Below are 20857 nucleotides of genomic sequence, written 5' to 3'. Positions count from 1 at the left end.
TTTTTCTAAACAGTTCATTATCTGCTATTCATAGTCTTTTTCTAAATAGTTCATTATCTGCTATTCATAAAGTATTTCCTGGGAAGGAAGATTTGGCAGTCAAATTTTACTGAGGAAATGGCTGTTGAAACTGACCCTGTTTATATTCTTGTATCACAATTATCTAGTGGATAGTTCTTAAAGCTTTTAGTAGTTTTTTTTTTTCTTCTAAATTCAAATACATCAGGAATAGAGACATGAGTCGTGCTGGCAGTTACTGTGTCTCTTGCAGAAGCGTGCTTTTTTCTCTTTTTTGGTGTCTGGGTTCTTAGCTAATTTACTCAGGGATTGTCTGTGTTTAACTTGGTCCGGAAAAATAACCCTGGAAATCATAGAAGGAAATGAAGAGCAGAGGTTGGGGAATGTGAGGGCAGGAAATTAAGTAGATGGTGATTTTTTTTTTTTTTCTTTTCTCCTCTCACCTTGAATCTTCTCCATTAACAAAGAAAACTTAGTTTCTTTTCATATTTATTATACCTTAGAGTTAAGCAGTATACTAAGAGTGGCATTTAAAACATTTTTTTCTTCTTTTTGCCCAGAAGAGCATTTGTTTGGTGATGAGTTTATAGAAGTCATTGTGGTTGACTCAGATCATGTTTTTTAAGGAGTATATTTTCTGTATGGATATCAAGACAAGCCAGGCCACTAAAATTCTTGAGAAATAGGTGATAAAACCTATTAATAGTTGAGTGGAGTCAGAAAGTTCCCATTTTAAATACAAGTGTCAAAAGTCAAGTGTTTTGCATTATTTGCAGAAAGTTTATGTGGCATACACTGGAAACAAAATAAATATACCTGTCTAGTGTGTGTGTGTGTGTGTGTGTGTGTGTGTGTGTGTGTGTGTATATGAACGAACTGAGTATTTTCTCTGGAGAATCAAGACAAAGTTAGAAGAAATGCTGCTGCACTTTCTCTTTTTCTTTTCTTTTCTTTTCTTTTCTTTTCTTTCTTTTTTTTTTTTTTTGTAGAGATAGTCTCACTTTGTTGCCTTTGGTAGGGTGCCGTTGCGTCACAGCTCACAGCAACCTCCAACTCCTGGGCTTTGGTGATTCTCTTGCCTCAGCCTTTCAAGTAGCTGGGACTGCAGGTGCCTGCCACAACACCTGGCTATTTTTTTGTTGTAGTTTGGCTGGGGCTGGGTTTGAACCCATTACCCTATGGGGCCAGTGCCCTTACCCACTGAGCCACAGGCACCACTCAGAAATGCTGCAGTTTAAATGTGTATATTTAAATTGGGGGCACCCAAATGTGCAGTTGCAATTTGCTTTACCATGATCTTCTGCAAAGTGATGATATTCTCAACTTATTATACATTGATAAAGTATTTTGAAAAAATTATTGCTGTGGCAACTGTGTTTCTTTAAAACCATTACATGGTTTAACTATTGGCTTTTAATCTTGTTCTACAATGACTATAAAAGTTTGTTTATATATAAATTTAGATCTTCAAAAGCATTTTGTGATGTAAGCTCACTGAAAGAACTTTTTGTTAACTAGAGTTTTTCTGAAATTTTTTCTTATATATTTTCTATGAACTTACCTTTTCATTTCTCAACTAAATTAGTACATGTGTTACTTCTAGTGTTTTGATAGGCAGAACACAATTCCAAAACGGATTTTACTGCCTGTTTGGATGATGTTTTATTTGTTACGTCCTTTATGATTTGAGGTAGTTACAACCGAAGGCAATAGTCAGGAAAAGGCTTTAGATAATTTCACCGTGTTTCTGTTACTTTTCATATTACATCCTCAATACAGTTTAAATTTTCTTTAGCCATGGTCTGCTTTAGCATACTGAACGCACATCTTTGCCTGGAGCCGGCGTGGCCAGTCCGGAACATGTCGAATTAGAGTTAAATGATTCCTTCTACCATGCATTATGATATGCTTCCATTTGGTGAATTTCAGATACTGATATGCGCTTTCCAAAGGTATTTTCTAATTCCTGCCTTCATCATCTCAATGATAACTGTGATACAATGGGAGCACATTTACAAAACCATGCTCCTTGAGCCAGTCCACTGGCTTGCCAGGCCCTCTGCCCTCGGTAGGGTGGTGTCTGATAGTCCTTGGGGCTGAACACTTGCTGCAGTCATTGCAAAGCAGCAGATCCATGTCCTTCTCTAGCTTTTATTTATCAAGAGTCAGCTCGCCTATTCTAAACGACAGTTTTGACTTCCAAAGCTAAGGAGGAAAAGGGTACACTGTTCAGAAAGGAAAGCATATTACTCATGAACAGAATAATTATTCCAGTGTTGGGCTTTGCTTTCTTGTCTACAAAGCATTTGAAGGCAGTAAAAGCCATACCCAGTGGAAGGTACAAGATGGTAACTTAAGAATCTTATGAACAGCTGAGATATCATTCATCTGAGGGTAAAATGGTAACATTTTTGGACATGGAAAAGATTTAGTATGTATTGTGAATCCTATCTGAAGAAAATACTAAGGCATGTAATTTAATCAAATGATAGTTTGTAACACATTTCAAGACGGGGAAGAAAGGAAAATATTGTTAAGTAAATGACTCTTGCTAAATATACATGGTGTGTGGTTAAACAACATGAGCATTTGAAATGGAGGCATTACCTGAAAACCCTTGACACTTCTGAGATTATGCTCTAGGGGAAAATGTACTAATGATACAAGCTATTAGTGAAATGCAGTTAAGTAATATCAAGGGTTTTAGGGCCAAGAGGTAGAAAGGATGAGGGAAATTCCTTCATCTTCTTGGTAAGGGTGCTTTGTGTTAGGCCCTGAGAGAGACAAGTTTACTATGTTATGGTGTATTTGTTCTTGTAGGGGACCCACAATAGACAGGTTGACAAGTAAACAAGATAATTATAATTAAAAAACTAAATGCTGTGAAGGGTCTAAAATAGGATAATATTGCAGTAGTTGTAGTCAGGGTAGTACCTAGAGCAGTGGTTCTCAACCTTCCTAATGCCACAGCCCTTTAATACAGTTCCTCATGTTGTGACCCCCAACCATAAAATTATTTTTGTTACTACTTCATAACTGTAATTTTGCTACCGTTATGAATCATAATGTAAATATCTGATATGCAGGATGGTCTTAGGCGACCCCTGTGAAAGGGTCGTTCAAAACACCCAAAGGGGTCGCGACCCACAGGTTGAGAATTGCTGACCTAGAGGAAGAGCAGGGAGTGTCTCTGCAGAGGTGATGACTTTTGATCCTAGAGCTGAGTGAGAGGAAGCAGCAAAATTGAGGGTGCTGGGGGTGGTGATGGTGGGGAGGTGGGTGTGATCTGCATTTGGCTCAGAGTGCCTTCTCTTCTATGACAAGGTTTGCACCTCTCCTGAGCCTCATAGCTGTGGGGACCTGTGGGTAGCTGAGGTCAGGGATAAGTTTGGGCTCTGAGATTACATGTGCAGACTCTTCATTCTGGTGGAAATCCATCTATCTGGAGTTGTACAGCCAATGGATGTGGAGAACTCTGGAATCCTGTGGTTACCCTTATCCCTGAGAGGCTGAGGAGGATCGCAGAGGGGCTTGGTATTTTTTTTTTTTTTTTGAAAGTGCCAGAAATATTTTATTTAATTCAAAGTTAAGCATATAGTTTTGTTCAGATGTACATATAGGGGCTGGGTATTTCTTGCTGCAGAGACCTATGAGGGCACTTGTCACTTACACTGGAGTTGGCGGGTTTGAATCCAGCCCTGGCCAGCTAAACAACAATGACAGCTACAACTAAATAATAGCTGGGTGTTGTGGCAGGCACCTGTAGTCCCAGCTACTTGGGACGCTGAGGCAAGAGAATTGCTTAAGTCCAAGAGTTTGAGGTTGCTGTGAGCTGTGATGCCTTGGCACTCTACCCAGGGCAACAGCTTGAGACTCTGTTTCAAAAACAGGACAAAATGTAGGGTCTATTATATCATGGTGGGGAAAAGAATCAGTATCCTCTTTCAAACAATTGTAGGGTTGTATGTATTTGATTATCTATGCAGGCAGGCAATCGGTAAAATAAAATTTCCAGAAAATGGGGAAATGATCGAACAAGAAGCAATTTGGTCAAACCAGGAGGAAAAAAAAAAGGAAAAATTATAAAAATACAAGAGTCAAGGGTGTAAGTGCTTGTGCAAGTGCTTCACCTACATAAACACAGAGAAATGGGTCAAATTCTCTCATGTGAAATTTTTACTTTTAGTTAAGACATATCTCAAACTAATGGTCTTTACAAAAAACACGTAAGTAAAATGAAGAAAAGGGTTAATAAAGAAATAGACAAAGAACTGCCAGGTAGATGTGAACCAGAAATGGGGACTGGAAATGATAATAGTAATAAAAGTGGAATTGATAATTAATAGTGGGATGGAATGACAAAAGGCAAGATCTACAAAGGAGATACACGTGTATATACATGTTCTGTGCACACCCGGAGCACTGGTAAAGAAGTAAGGAGGTTCTTAAGGGCCATAGATTGAGAGAAAGTAAGAACCTAAGAGGGAAGGACAAATCTGATTCTTGATATCTTAGAAATTATAACTTAATTGCCACATGTACATGACTGGAGGCAATTTTATGGGTTATACAAGGTAGATATTCTAAGATAAAGCTAGAATCCACAGAAAGTGACATTATTAACTAGGGATAAAGACCTGACCCACAAATAGAGATAGTGAATTGATTTTTTTTTTTTTTCTCTCTGTTACTCTCTCTCTCTCTCATATTCTTCTCAGTTTTGGTTCTGGGTGGGGAGGGATCTCTTTTGCAGATTCGTAGGCAAATCCTGGCTTTTACAAGAGTGAAGTCAAAATTCACTAATCTGTGTTGCCAGACTGAACCTGGACATGTACCTTGAAGTGGTCTTGAGTTACAGTAAATCTGAAATTGTGAAAGGTCTGAGATTTTACCCTATTTGCAATCTAGTAAGCCTGCCACAGATTTTTTAATCTGTAGATGTAACAGGAAATACTAGGAGTGTGGATCAGAATAGATTGCATATTACACAGCATTTCGCACTGGTTCTTCAAACCACAATCCTCACAGGATGATGTGATGGTAGCCTGACAGTGCCCAGAAGTGTGGTTGTACCACAGAATTAGGGACCCTCAAATCATGAGAAATCAGAGCCTATATTGGGTGGCTGGCACAGTATCCCATTCTTCCCTGGGGGCCTGGGGGTAGAGTGATGAAACACTTTACTCTGAGATGTAAGGAAAGGAAGGGAGATAAGTCTGTAACTCTCTTTGGAGCCATACTCTATCTGTAGCTCCCAAAGCATGTTTGCTATTTTGTCAATCAATCAGCTCTTTAACTCAGATTATACAGAAATGTGAGAATATTCATGGAAGATTGTATCACAACGGGATGGGCATGGCATCAAGTGCCTAGGGAAAGCTACACAAAACATTTGAGAAATGCATCTTCAACCAGTACTTCAAGTGATAACTTTCCAGATAAGATGAACTTTGAATTATGAAACACAGACCAATTGTGAGACAAAGGAAGCAATCATAAATTAGTGGACATAGCAAATTATGAATGAGAATCAAAGTTTGCTGATGTTAGAATTTATCCATATGCAATATAAACTACATATTTGCTGTGTTTAAGGAAAGAAGATCTGTCTAAATTATGCTCAAGTTTTCGATCTATAAAAATGACCATGTAGTAAAATAGCTGTATATAATTTATACCAATAAAATTTTATTAAATAGTTAAAGTTTAGATGGGGACAGAGAGACTCAACCAATAACAGACAAAGGGGGGACAAAGCACTAAGAAATTCTATTTATTTGTAACTGGAGTTATGGAAGAAGTGAGGATAAAGGGACACATCAGAACAGTTAATGGCTGAGAACTTTCTAGAATTGCTGAAAGATAACATCAGACTCAGAAAACTCAACACACTCCAAGAAGATAAATAAGTAGACATATAAAACTAGACATTAGGCAGAAAAAGTACAGATCAGCAAAAGGGAAGCAAATAAGGAATGATAGATTGGTTGTAGGCAGTCAACCGAAATACAGATCAAAGCACACTACAAAAATATTCTCAAAGACATGGCAGAGGGAAAAAAAAATAATATATATATATATATATACACACACACACACACACACACACCCCCCGTAAGTAAAACTACTTTTCAAGAATGCAGGCAAAATACAGATATTTCTTAGATGAATAAAATCAAAAGTTTATTCTAATTTTTAGTACATCCGAAACAAGCACTTCATAAATGATTTGAGAAGCATTAGAAATGGAAAAAGAAGCTAGGAAAGAAATCTATAAACAAATGCCAACTATAAACATTATATAAAATGTTTAACTCGCGAGTGTTAAAAGCAACTAAAGTGAAGAAATCACATACTGGGTAAGACCTAGACTAGAGTTACAGCTGGCAGGTTACAAGATAAAAATTATGGATTCTGAATTTTTTAAATGTTTACTGAATTGTTTTAGGGCAGTCTGAAAGGACAAACAGAATAAAATCGCTATTGAAAAAGAAATCAAGGCATAACCGAAGCCAAAAGATGACAGATTTTAAAAAGCAACATAGAAAGCAAATAGAAAGCACTGTTAGAAAGAATTCCATGTGTTGGTAATAACTACAGCTATAAACTCAGTAACTCCCCACTTAAAAGACCTTCGTTCAGTTAGCAGACTTGGTGAAAAGCAAAAATATAGCTGTTTACAAAAGGCACAATTAAAACATCAGGATACAGAAAAATCGAAACTTATAGAAAAAACATTGATGTAAAGAAAGCTGCTATAGCTATTCAAATATCACAAAATCAGTCTATAAAAAACTTTAAGATCATACTCCATATTGATGGATTCAAATTACTAGGCAGATAGAACAACTCTAAATTTTTATATACTTAGTAGCTTCAAAATATGGAAAGCAAAAATTGACAGATGCAGAATAAAAATGCGTCCTCCTAGTGGGGGACTCTAATATAGAATATCTTTGCAATTGTGAAGCAGACAATATGTCAGGATATAAGATTCGAACAACACAATTAGCAATATTGATCTAGTTAGACATATATAGAACACTGAACAAAACAATTGAATACACACACTTCTCAGACACACAGGAAACATTTCCATAAATTGACCGTTTAGGAGGCCATTAGCTATCAATATCTTTCAAACGGTTGTGATTATACATACTGCACCTTTACCGCACTATAATTAAGTTAAAATGGCTAACATAGATAACTGGGAACTCCACAGCAGGAAATGCTAATAATGCTTCAGTATCCATTCTCCCTTCTTTTTAGGAGTAGGAATTGTGAAGGTCTGGCTAGAAGCACAGGGGTTTTGCCTGCATTCCTGGAGGTTAAGTCTGGAGTGCAGGTCCACTTGATCCAAAATGCTAGTGACATGCTTTGAAAAGGAAACGGCTGTTAATTTACTTTTTCTTGCAGCTGCTTCCCACAGACAGGGATGAAGATAGAGTATGGACAAGTTGGCTTCCCCTTGCAAAGAAGGGCCAATACCATGAGGGTTGGGAGAAGAGCAAACAGACAAGCTCCCAGGTTAGAGCAGTCACCTGGATCTAGCCTCCCTGCCTGCCTACCATGGAGTGAGAAATAAATTTCATTTTTGGAGCCACTTTTTGTGGCTATGTTATAGCAGCTTGGCTTTTAGCATAACTAATTCAGGTTCCCACACATATGGAAATAACCCTTCTAAATAATTTAGAAGTCGAAGAAATAAATCATCATATAAACTAAACTATCCTTAGAACTGAAGAGCAATAAAAGTATATATTTTCATTTGTTTGTGTATGTGTGTATACATATCTTGTGGGGTGCCACGGAGGCAATACTTAGGTGGAAATTTACAGCCTTAAGTGCTTTTGTGATAGAAAAGCAGAAAGGCTGAAATTTCCTAAGGTAAGCGTCTAGTGTAGAAAGTTAGATAAAGGAACAATACAATAAACTCAAGGAAAGTAGAAGTAAGATTATAATGAGCAGGCAGACCAAAACAAAACACAAAAAGGATCAATAAACAAAAAGCCGTTTCTTGGAAGCCATTAATAAAAATGACAAATCTCAGGCGAAGTTGATCAAAGAGGAAAAAAGGCTATGGAAATTAGAAAAAGAAAAGGGGACACAGAACAGATGCGGCAGAAATTAAAGGATAATAAAATATTTTGAACAATTTCACATCCGAAATTTTAAAAAAGTAGGCAAATGGTCCACAATTAGGGCTCAAAGGAAGAGCTCGGTAAGGAGCTCTTGTCTCGGTAAGGAGCTCAGGCTTCTGTTTGGGGCCTAAGGGCTAAGTGTAAAGTAAGGGGAGCCAGAGACACTGCAGCCCCCCAGAACCTGTGCGTGTCCTCACCATATGTCCCTTTAGCATGGGCGTGACTTTGATTTATCCCATTACTGATGTGTGTTGATCACTTGGTGATGATGTCACACCTGCCTGGCGGCTTTTCCTTTTTGAAATTGTTTTATGGGAGAGGTACTTTGAATCTATGTAAATATTTCATTCCTCACCCAACTTCCATTTAGTTCATCTCAACATGGGTTTATAGTTTACTATCTTGCTCAGTGGGTTACTAACTTACTGTCATTTGTTCTGATCTTCCGTTAGTCCCTGACTTGCGTCCTCAGCGGGGTCAGGACTAAGGGGACAGGAGACTGAGGCACCTGTGCAGAGTTTCAAGGAGGCAGGTGCTGTTAGGGTTGATTCTGCCCATGATTCTTCCTTATATTTTGCTTCCTGGTCCCTCTCTCGCCTCACCCTAGTCCTGACCTAATAAGTCAGCTTTTTGCATCCTTGTGACATGCATCCTTAATTATGTAAGCAATTTCTTGCTTTCTGGGGCAGCAGGTCTTCTAGGTTGATCTGATCTTGCCCTAGCCTTGGATTCAGTTACTTGTCAAAGAGCCCTGGTTTGTTTTGGAGAAGAATAGAATTCAGAAGTAAAAATCTAGGTGCTTGTTATGTTCCTTGATTTTGAGGTGTTGGTGTTACTGTTTCCAGGACTTCTCAGTGTGCAGCCCTAGGGAGTGTGTGTATACAATATATATGGATGTTTTTTCATATGCATTTATTTGTTTGGGAGTTTGCACACATTTGCATCTGTATTTCCCCATCTCTATATATTAGAAACTATAATTCTACACTGATTTATCTAGTTCCACTCCAATACCAATTTGTAATTTCTTAGATAACAAAAAACATGGGGACTATTATGTTTAATGTATTATTTGATCAAAACTCTGTAGGTAACCCGTCTCCCTGTTCTGTCATATACTGTCCTGCCCTTGGACAGACGCCTCCATTTGGACATGAGCACCCTTGCCAGGCTGAGCCCTTGTGCGCGTACCCTCCTCACCTAGCTGGATCCCCTGCTGTTCCTCCAGGGTTCCCCTGCACACAGGCCCCCTCATGCTGCTTGGTGTAAAAGGACAAAATTATAAAAAATTTAGTTTAATTATTTTAATGGCTCATACTAGAATTTGTAGGTGCCCTTTTGGCTCTGTTTCACTTTAAAATTGGATCATCTGCATTTTTATTCTGATGGGTCATTCTCATACGTTGATTCTTGTTCTCCACATCTGCATGGATATCCTTTTTAGACTGGGTGCACCTTCTACGTGGATATCCTCCTTCTGCAGCTTCAGTCTAGTTGGACCACCTCCCTCTCCACAGGGATTACAACCTGATGCCGTGTGTGCTTGGGCACCTGTGCTGGGTGACCCTCCTTCTCTGATCACTTCCTCACTTGATGCAAAGGCTGACACCTTGTGTTGGCCATCTCCACCCTGCAGACACCTTCAACTGCTCAGGCTCTGATAGACTCCTTTCAGCTACCTAGGCTGTTTTCTTTGTTCTGTCCCACTTAATCACTTCTGCACTGAATTGTTAATAATTGTGCAGGAAAGGGAAAGGAAGGTGCTGGGAGAATGGGGACCAAAGAGCTCATTTTTGGCATAGGAAAGTACCCCCAGAATAAGAAGAAAACTAAAAAACTGAGTGAAGTGAACAAAGAAAAGTCAGCCAGTTTACATTTAAGCTAGCCATTGCTAGCAAGCTTCTCGCCTTTTCTGAAATTCTAGTCTGTTGGGGATACAGTTTACAAACACCCTGATGGGTCTGTGAGCACTCTGAGGAGAATAATGGTCATAGGAGAGCTGTGACAAGAACTAAGAGAAGATGCAGCTTCTGGGATGTTTCCTGCCCATTAAACAGGCCAAGCAGAGACCCATGGTGGAGATTTGCATTTGCCTGGAGCAGAGAACCAGGGTGTAGCTTGAGCCCTAAGATATGGGCAGAAGAGTTTATATCACAGAGGAAAATCCTCTGAGGTGGTGGAGGTGGGAGGAAAATGCCTCCCTCCCACCCATTCCTCAGAGGAGATTAATGCTGGTGGCATTTTACTCCATAGAGAACTAGCAGAACTTAACACCTCCCTAGAAAACAAGGAGGCTCTCGCAATACAAGGCTCAGATTTCAGATTACTGAAGGTTGATAACAATAGAAACTAATGTGATCAATCCAAGAAACTGCTGATGTCTTTGTTCCCTCACTCATCTTATACTCTGGGCAAATAGACCTCAATAAAATCAGAGTGGAACAAACACTCTGGGCCATTGCCAGAATCCCATAATGGACAATGGACCCTCGAGGTCCCACTTTTGATTCTACAGTTTCTTGTCTGTCTTTACCTGTTGCTTCTGACTCTTCGGTTGATTGCCACCAGTTTCCAAGGGTCAGTGGATGCTGCTCTCGGGACGGGACCCTGACAGGAGGAATGGGAAAAGAAGACAAACCCAATTTTTTCCTCTGAGAATGAATAAACTTCTAGCAAAATCAGACAAATATATTAGAAAAATATAGCCCAATCCATCATAAACATAGATGTGGAAATCCTAAATGAAATATTAGAGTTTGAATCAAAATGGTATTCTGATAGAACACATATGTAGATCAAGTTGACTTTGTTTCAGGAACTCACCGTTAACATATTAGAAATAAATGGATCATGGCCAAAAAAATGATAAAAATAATCATAATAGATGAGGCAATAGAATTTATATTTTAATATTTATTCATAATAAAAATTTAGCAAACTACAAAATTCCTGCAGAGACATACTTGCTGTTCAATGTTGAACACTTTCTCTCTGTAGTCAAGAATGAATCCAGATTGCTTATCTTTCCACTGTTAACTTGTCATTGGGAGATTTTAATCACTGACATAAACAAGAAAAGGCAGAAAGACAGATCAGAACACACTTTGTAAGTTTTTGGTTTTTTAAAAAATATTTTGAAATATTCTTTCACTTTCAAAGAGTAAGCTATTTTAAATCCTCAGAAGGTTGAAGTACAGGTGTGGAAAACTAAAGATAGCTACAAATTCAGTTGCTGAGTCTGATTCCTTGAGTTGGGGCTGGTCTTTTTTTTTGTTTGTTTTTATTGAATGGTAACTATGTACATTAATGCACTTCTGGGGTACAGTGTGGGGTTTTCACACACAATCCGAAACACGTCCATCAAACTGGTTAACATAGCCTTTGTGTCATTTTCTTAGTTATTATTTTAAAACGTTCACATTCTGCTCTTAGAAAGATTCACTCGTACCCTTGTAAGATCGGGGCTGGTCTTAATGACTTGCTTGTCCAGAGGGAACAGAAGTGAGAGAGACTTGTAATACTAGATTGTACGAAAGCATAAGTATTTTTTTTTTTTAAGCCAAATTTTATTTGAATTTAAAAACAATGCTTATGAAACTTTAAAAGTTTCAAAGGCCCCAAATTAATGAAGTTCCATACACAGATAGGATACTGTCTATGGTAGGTGCTGGCTATGGGTGACTAGTCACTAAAGGGTCGTTTCTGTGCATTCTTGTTCTGTTAAGCTAACAAACCCGTATGGCTATTATTGTTGATCTGGTAGACAAAACCGTGGTGTCAGAGGGGTTCTGTAACCTGAGAACTATTCCCAGAGCAATGATCGATAACCCCCCAAAGAGCAGGTACTCGGAGGGGGGAGACAAGCATCATAGCCTAATCCTCAGCTCATGAACTTGGGCAGGCAGTGAGGCAAGAGTAAAAGCAGAGAGAAATTCTGTCCTGGTCCCTCTGTCCCGGCATTAGCCCCAGTCTGTAACACTACTACCACCCCTACTGCAGCAGATGTGTTATCCCCATGCCCTTCCCATGGTACGTGCTGGACCTGTGTAGTCACCTTGTAACTTACCTTCCCTTGTAACCTTCTGTCGCCTTTGAGGACTGGTAGCCTGGTACCAAGGGCACGGGCCAACCTGACCTTCCCTTGAATCATGACTTTCCTGACTTTCACATACATCCAAGCCCTAAAAATGTACAAAAGGAAGGCAAGAGATTGAGTCGGTGGGCTCGGTTTTTAGGACACTAGTCCAGTGAGTCTCCCGGCTGATGAATAAAACCACCTCCTCTTCCAGTTGGTGCCTGGAGTCTTCTGTGTGTGTTGGTTTCCTGCTACAGGAGGGCCATTGTGATTTTCTTCCAGTCTTTTGAAGGTTTCTCAGCTATCTTGGATACACCTCCCTTTCCAGCAGAGGACCCCACTTCAACTTGGTTACATTGCACCCAGCTCACTGAGTTTGGGTTGTTACTGGATTTGCAGTAGAATACCTGGTATAAAACCAGCTCTTTAGTTAAAAAGAAAATGTCACAACTGCTTCCCTGAAATAGCCAGATGCCCTTCAAGATAAAAGGTCCTTCAAAAAACCGTAATTATTTTGCCTGGCCCTCTTGGACACTGTCTCTGGGAGCCCCGAGCCACAGTTTAAGCCTACAGTACTGTGGAAGACACAGGTAGATGCTCAGGCCAACAATCCAAACGGAGGCCCGTCTGCCAAGTCTGCATGTCCGGGAGCCAGCCGTGTGTGAGCGAGGGCATCTCAGTCCCTCCTGTTCAGCCCGTCTGCCAGCCTACTTGGCAATGTCCCGCGGAACAGAGAATTGCTGATCTGAATTCTGCTTTCAATTCTTGGCTTACAAAACAATAAGATGTAATTAAAAGGTGAGTGTTTTCAGCCACTAAGTTTTAAAATTTGTTTTACAACAAAACCAGAATATAAGTGTAACAAATATGAAGTACAAAAACTATGGCTTCTAAATATATACAGCTAATTTATTTTACATTTTACTGTTTATTTATCTTACATTTTGCTACCCTTATTTCTTTAAATTTTTATTTGTATCAGAATGACAGACTTTAAATTCTTCCAAAAAAGAGTATGTGTTTCTATTCAAATATTTCCCCCCAAAGCCTTCAACCTAGAGTTTAATAAGAGTTTTTTGATTAAACTTAATGTTCATTCTTGGCATGCAAGGTTAGACAGAACAGGAATACATGAGCCTGATAACGATTTCTTATGTTAGAAATAATTTAAATTAGTTCATCTGTAGGATCCACTAAGGCCGGGCTTGTTGAGATTAAAGCATTTATAATTATGTGTTTAGAATCTTAGGCAGAGTTTGTTGACCTCTCTGTTAGACTATTTAGCTGAACAGATTATTCAAACACTTCTGTTAAAATATGAAGTTCCCAAATCCAGAAGTAATGCATGACAGGTTTCAGAGCTTGGGGAAATGTTTGTTTGATATAAATCCTTAAAATTTTCATAATAGAATTGCTAAAACATTAAAAAAAAAAGATATCCTATGAAATTCTGAGACTTAGAATCAGATGGAAATGTTCAGAAGTTGTTCCTGGAGTCAAGTTTGGTTTTAATTATTATAATTACAGACAACTTGGGATGGAAAGATCCTTGGAGATTTGTATACACAAATTGACTTAGGAGTCTGGTACTGTGTCTTCCTCCATATAATTTGGCTCCAGAAAAATTATTTTTCTTTCTGGACCTCATTTTCCTTACCTATGAGGTTGGATTAGCCTAAAAAAGAGACCTGGAAGGAAGCTAAGTCATGTATTTTGATGTATTTTATAGATGTGTATGTGTTTTCTCATGGGATGACTATGTAATTTATAATTTTGAACAAACATTTTGAGAGTGAAGTGTGGTCCTAAGGTAACTAAAGTTGTGTAACTTTAAAAAATTGATAAAATTGTTGAGCCTACAATATAGTTTTATACAAAAACCATTTTCAAAACTAAGATTCTTCATAAAAATGTATGTGTGTATATCGAAGCTAATATGAATAGGATAATTATTCATGGTATGTTTATGACCTTAATCAGTTTCTAAGATGAACTCATCTATATTGTAGATATATCAAGGGCATAATTTCTGAAAATAAATTTTTCCTTAAAATTGACATCTTTTTAGTTTTCTCATAAAATTGCAATACTGTGTAGAGTTCCACTTTATGGTTAATTTTACATGTTGACATCTTGAAGTGATTCTTCGTAGATCTTGCTCTTGAGAAAATTAGGTCTAGACTTGCTAGATGCCAAATTCTGTTAAGTGTGGATATCTCAACTGTATTTTAATGTAACAATTTAGCGAAAATATTTGTACTGGTTTCTCTCCAAAATAATTCTTTGCAAATTTTTTTACAAGAAAAGTGTAATTTAAAAAACTATCTCCATGAATTAAAAATCTTTCCACCAAACTTAGGTGGGTGTTGAAAAATTTTAATTTTTTCACATAGGTTTAGGAATAACAATTTTAAAGGTAAGATGTCCATTGAGACTCCTCCCACAATGCATGACAATATAAAGTACAATGTATTTTCTAAATTAAATCTTGTGCACTATTTGGGCTTTTAGTTTTTTGTCTTTGCTTGATTGCAGAAGGCTAATTGAAATTATTACTGTTAAGATTTGTTTTCAATAATAACGATTAACTAAAAGCTCAAAAGCTGAAGTTTCTTTGTGACACTCTCACTCTGTTGCCCAGTGTAGTGTAGTGGCATCGTCATAGTTCACAGCAACCTCAAATTCCTCTTGGGCTCAAGTGATCCTCCTGCCTCAGTCCTTCCATGTGTGCCACTACACCTGGCTAGTTTTTCCAGTTTTGGCAAAGACAGAGTCTGTCTCTTGTTCAGGCTGGTCTGGAACTCCTGACATCAAGCAGTCTTCCTGCCTCAGCCTCCCAGAGTGCTGGGATTACAGGTATGAGCTACCATGTTTGTCTGAAGCTGAAGTTTCTTGATACTCCATGTATTGGATACCTTAAGATTTCAAACATTTTAAAGATACTGTAAGCGAAAGTCAGATTCCCGATTTATTAAATTTTCCAATGCCATTTTTGGACACTTAATTTTATATACAGATTAGTTTTCCAGTGCTACAGTTATTATCAGGTAATGGTCAGCAGAAAGAAAAAATACACTGTTTAGTACATTTTTGTATTTAATATCAGTTTCATTATCAGCATTTTGTGGTCCACCTCAAGACCTAGCCAGCATTTCTGCCAAGAGCCAAACAGCACGTATTTTAGAGGTCGTAGGCCATAGGCTAGTTTCTGTTGCAACTATTCAATTTCCCACTGTAACTTGACAGGGGCCATAGGCCGCAGTCACCAGGTGGATGTGGTAACAAAGTATCACCAACTGGTTGCATAAAACAGCAGGAAATGACTGTCATATTTGTGAAGGCTAGAAGTCCTAAGTAAGGTGTTGGCAGGTTGGCTCCTTCTAGACCTGGGTTCTGGGGGAGAATTTCTCCTGGATTCAGGTGGTTGGCGGCAATCCTCAGCATTCCTTGACTTTTGGCAGCGTAACACTGACCTTGTCTCTGTCACCTGCTTGCCATTCTCTCGTGTGCCTCTGGCTGTATTCAAATTTCTCTGTTAGAAGGCCCCCAGTCATTAGATTAGGGCTCACCCAAGGGCTTCTTGTTAAGGTCTTTGCAGGTGTAATCAAGTTATTTCCGATAAGATCATAGTCACAGGTACTAGGGGTTAGGATTTGGGAGACATAATTCTATTACATTGCTCCAATAAAACATTATTTACAAACTTAGGTGAAAGTACAGTTTTGGCTTATGGACTATTTGCTGACTCTTACTTCAAATGTATTAAAATGTACATCTTTACAACTATAGATTTTATCTTAATTGGTAGAACGTGGCAACTTTTTAAAAAGCAGTTACAAATCAGGTGGTGCAGCCCATTACAATACATTTGTTTTTCATTTACTGCAGTAAGAATACTGTTTTGCCATGGCACTATAGTCAACAAAATTTAGTCATATAATCACAAATGCTTTTATGTGTATTTAACTGAATTGTAAATAGCATTCAAAATGTCAATGTTTTCTTTCATGAGATGAATCTTCAAAACCTTTCCTTTGATGCCTTGAATTGAAGGAAGAAATTGAATCATGATTAGAATTAACTAACTTTTAAAAATATCTAATGTTACTGATATAAAATGGGCATCATTGAATTGTTGGCAAAGTTATGCTTCCATTAATAGAACTAATGTATTAAAAACTATTACTTCTCTTTTAAATATGGGTAAAAATGAGAAGAATAGCATTTGATCTAATTGAAAAGTCGTGCTCCACAAGGTAGTATATAAAGTCAAAGGCATTAAATCATCTCTCCTGGGCACAGCCTTATGAGAATAGTTACCAACTTTTGAAATTGATGTTAGTTCTTCTGCTGATTTATTTCTTCTGATTGTCCTGTCACTATAGCCCTTGTGGTGGGTGGTAAATGCTGATATTTTATGAAAGTTATACTTGATCATTAATCTTGTAATACGGATATTGAATATCAGATGTTTGAGTCATATACTCGTGTTTTAAAAAATGATTAATGCTGAAAAGGCTTATCAAAAGGCAAAAGTTACCAACTCCCCAACTCCCCCCACCTCCCCCCGAAGTCAAAGACCTACAATAAATGACGGTGAAATCACTCTACTGCAAGAACATTCAGAGTACATTTTCTACACTCTGTGATAGGAGTGCTTAGTCTGTATTTCTCATGCACTTCAGATGCATTTCTGGCTTGTAATCTCATCTTTCCCACTGACTCCACCACTTGGCAACCTGGTTTTCTGCACTGCACGCACTGATGATGGCATGAGCCACATCTCAGCTGGCTGGTGGGGGTGCTGGCAGGGGCAGCAGTGTCCAAGACTTCCACCATGATTACCAGGGGAAGGTAACGGTGACTACCTCTCCTGTGCGATTACGGTTTGCTTCATCAGCAAGTGCCTGCACACAGTCCTGGAAATGAGGATTTAGTTACAGTGCATCTGAGAAAGCCAAGAAAAGAGATGGGTTTTCCTTGTTTATCTTTCAGGTTTTATAAAACTGAGTTAAAGCAGGAATGCTGTCCTTTACACCTGCATCTCACACACTGTTAGACATGACTATGGCAGAGGAGGCCTGTACCAGCAGAATTGTGCTAAACCCACTTAAGACTTACTTTAACGTGGCTATTAATATTTCACCTAAAGTTTAAAAATCCTGAATCAATGCTAAACTTCCAGGAATCAGTGTAACAGAAATATATTGTGGCTTTCATGGGTAACTGGGACATCTGGTCACCCTTAGTGTAATGTTGTATCATAAAATAGGCTTCAACATTTGAAAGTCTATCAGAGGTCACTTCACTTTTATAGAAGTGTGCTTTGCTTCTGCATATTACCTTCTTTGTGTTTAATTTTCTCTAATTTGCCTAAATAAATTTTCCAAAAGAAATTTGTCCCTCCCTCAAAATGTTTAGTTTGAAGTGGGTTAAAGAAAACAGCTTGCTTCTAAAAGAATACAGCGTACTTAGTCCTTGGAGAAATGTCAAAGATCTTTCTCTGAGCTAGTGGTTCTCAAACCCCAGCATGTGTGAGAATCACCTAGGGTGGGCAATTAAAACTGCAAACTTCTGGTAGTAAAAATTAAAAGTTCAATTACATTTTAGATGTTTTAAAGGTTATTGACTTGCTATTACCCTGCCCTTTTTACTTTCAAAATGCTTCTGTTTCCTTTTTTCAGTGTAACAAATACTAAGTTTTCATTGATACCAACTAGTGTCCTGATAAATAGGTTTAGGTCTCCTTGAGCCAAAGAGACAGAGGTCTGAGGCTAAAAATGAGTAATGAGTAATTTCTTCTTTCAAGAAGAAATCTAAATATTGTAAGAGCACAACGGTAGCAAAACTTAACCTGAGTTATCTAGTAACCTGGAGAAGTGATGTGTCTTCTGTGTTCATTTTAAACACTTAGTTCAAGCTCCTCAATGTGACTGATGGACTTGTGGACACCATTCTGGAAATAGTAATAGGAAGGGAGAATGTATAATAGATGAGGTAAGAAGTTTATAGGGCTTATCTTTCCTATCTTTTTTTAAAAGTGGATATTTCAGACCATCAGACATTTTCTTTAGGATTTAGTAACCTTTTTCTCATTGCAATATGTTGATTTTAATAGTTTCTTAACATGGGAAGTTTTTGTTTAGAAAATGTGTAATCATACCTTTTGTGTAACAATTGCATAATTATAACAAACCTAGCTGGCAATACATCCCTTCTATAAAATTGAAAAATAAGTAACTGAGCATACTGTATTGAAAAGATACTTTCAATAATTTTGAAAAGAAAATTTTTAATGTTGGAGTTTAGCTGAAATTGGTATTAGTTTACAACTCATCAAATGTACGTTGGAAATGTGCTATGGAAACCCAGGATCAGCAGCCACCAGATTCTCAACTGTGCCTGTTCTTCAGTGCAGTGACTCTGCACAGAGTCCAGGTGCCTCCCTGGCCAGTGCAGACAGGTCTGTGGCAGTGGTGGGAGCCTCTTCCTGTCGCAACCCATTGGGCCCCTGTGGCCCTGGTCTGGATCACCACAGGAAGGAACCAGGCCTGACGCAGATTAGAAGTACACGCTTGTAGGAGGTGGGCTAGTCCTTCTTAGCAGGGCAGCCTCGAGCAACCTCCGCACTAGCTTTTTATTGAGACAGAACAATACAGGTGAGGGGAGTAATTAACAGTGACTACATGTTGAAGGCTTGGGCTCTTTCTCTGTGGACAAACTGCCTGAGAGTCCAACCCCAATCTGTAAATCATCTTGCTCAGAGGTCGTCTGGCTCTTGGCGTCCTCTACATTCCCCCCTCCAGTGTATTAAAGGTATTTCTGGATAGGCAAGGGAGGAAAGCTGTTGTTGGTTATCTCTGTCATTCTCCTCACCGAGGAGCTTTTCTTCCTGCTAAGTAAAAGAAAGAAAAGGGCATATAGGTATAACCAATGAAGCTAATCTGGTTATAAAGGAAAATTATTTTAGCCAAACTAGGCATAGGGGAAAACTTGTCCCCTTTGTGCTAATCATCACTCAACTATGTGCTATGGGCTGACCCATAGGGCTCATGACCCTTCCATGGGAAGTAGTAAGTACCACCCGAAGCTAAGTTAGGTGGGGAAAGGGCTGCACCAAACTCAGACCCTTTCAAAGAGCAATATAACTTTAAATAAAGATCAGGTGCCCAAATGAAACAGATATAAATCCAACAAATGAAATTCTCTTACTTTAGCCCATACCAGAATAACTGTTACCTTAAAGCCTGCTATTCGAGGTCTTTGTCATAACCTTCAAAGGTTTAGAAGATGCATCCTAAGCTTGCCTGGGGCTTAATATACAGTCCATGATAATGAAATTCTGTATCAGTCTTCTCACTCTGCATAGAAGTTCCAACTGCCTCTTAGGGAAAAAGGACACTGACTGCTGTTTATTGCTTCCTGCTGATGGACGGTGATATGGGAGAGGCAGCTAGAGTTTCCACAGAGGAGACTGATCCAGGGTTTCTCTGTTATGAAATTATCTAGGCTAGGGTCCTGTGAATAAAAGAAAAGTTAGTTAAAACGAATTTGTTAAGGTGCTAGCAAGGTTTTCTGATCATGTCGAGGCTTAATCCAGCGGGCTGGTAGCCACTGCTTCTCTTGATGTTCTGTGATAATATGGGCAAAACCTCGACCCCAATGTAGTATGGGCCTGGTTATAGGCCTCCACTCTGACCTGTCAGGTTTTTTATGAAAAGTAGGTTGTTCTATTGGAGAGGATGGTGAATGAATGAGAGATATCCAATGGCGTTCTGTAGCTGTTTTTTTGGTCATTGCTGAGATTGAGAAAATTGAGAGTGAAAAGAGCTCTGGTGAGCATATACCTAGGACTATTATTCAAGGGGAGGATATCCTCTCCCCCTCTCTGTTTATCTAACATATCCTTCAATGTTTTATGATGATGCTCAATAATGGCTTGTCTTGAGAATTGTAAGGAATAGTGTGAGATAATTGAATATTCCAAAAAGATAGGAAGGTATTTATGAGTAGAATAAGAAGGTGCATTATCAGTTTTTATAGATTTAGGGAGACCCATTATGTTAAAGCACTCTGTTAAATGTTGAATGACATGGTGAGTCCTATCTCCCGGAAAAGCAGTAGCCCAGGAGAAATGAGAGAAAGTATCTATAGAGTGATGTATATGTTTCAGTCTACCAAAGGATGGGACAATGGTCACATCCATCTGCCATATCTGATTTGCTGCTTCTCCTCTACGATTGGTTCCTTCTGGAAAGGGAAGGAGACGTATCCTTGAGCAAGAAGGGCAGTTAGAAAGAATCTGCTGAGACTGAGTTCTTATAAGCTGAAATTTCTTACGGAGCATTTTTGCATTAGCGTGTGTATAAGAGTGAAAGGTAGAAGCTTTTTGAACAGTACCAATAAGTGCTTGATCTATTTTTGCATTTAATGAGGTCATTGGGCCTGGTAAAATCATGTGTGATCGGATGTGAGTTATGTAGATCGGGTGAGTACGATGCCTTATAAGTGACTGAATAGATTGAAAGAGAGAAGAAATATCATCACTGGAAGTGATGGTTGCTGTTCCGATCTTTCTAATAGCTATGCAGGCAAACTGAGAGTCTGTGACCACATTTAT

General features: G+C 38.6%; 1 pseudogene; it reads right to left on the bottom strand.

The window, feature by feature from the left end:
• The window catches only part of LOC100954584, a 28035-nt pseudogene that overhangs the window by 3904 nt on the left and 3274 nt on the right, over window positions 1-20857 (bottom strand).

This window comes from Otolemur garnettii, unplaced genomic scaffold (assembly GCF_000181295.1).
Source record: "Otolemur garnettii isolate 467f Iridium unplaced genomic scaffold, OtoGar3 scaffold00016, whole genome shotgun sequence".
In the NCBI taxonomy this organism is placed as follows: Eukaryota; Metazoa; Chordata; class Mammalia; order Primates; family Galagidae; genus Otolemur; species Otolemur garnettii.
This window is presented reverse-complemented; position numbering and strand designations above follow the sequence as displayed.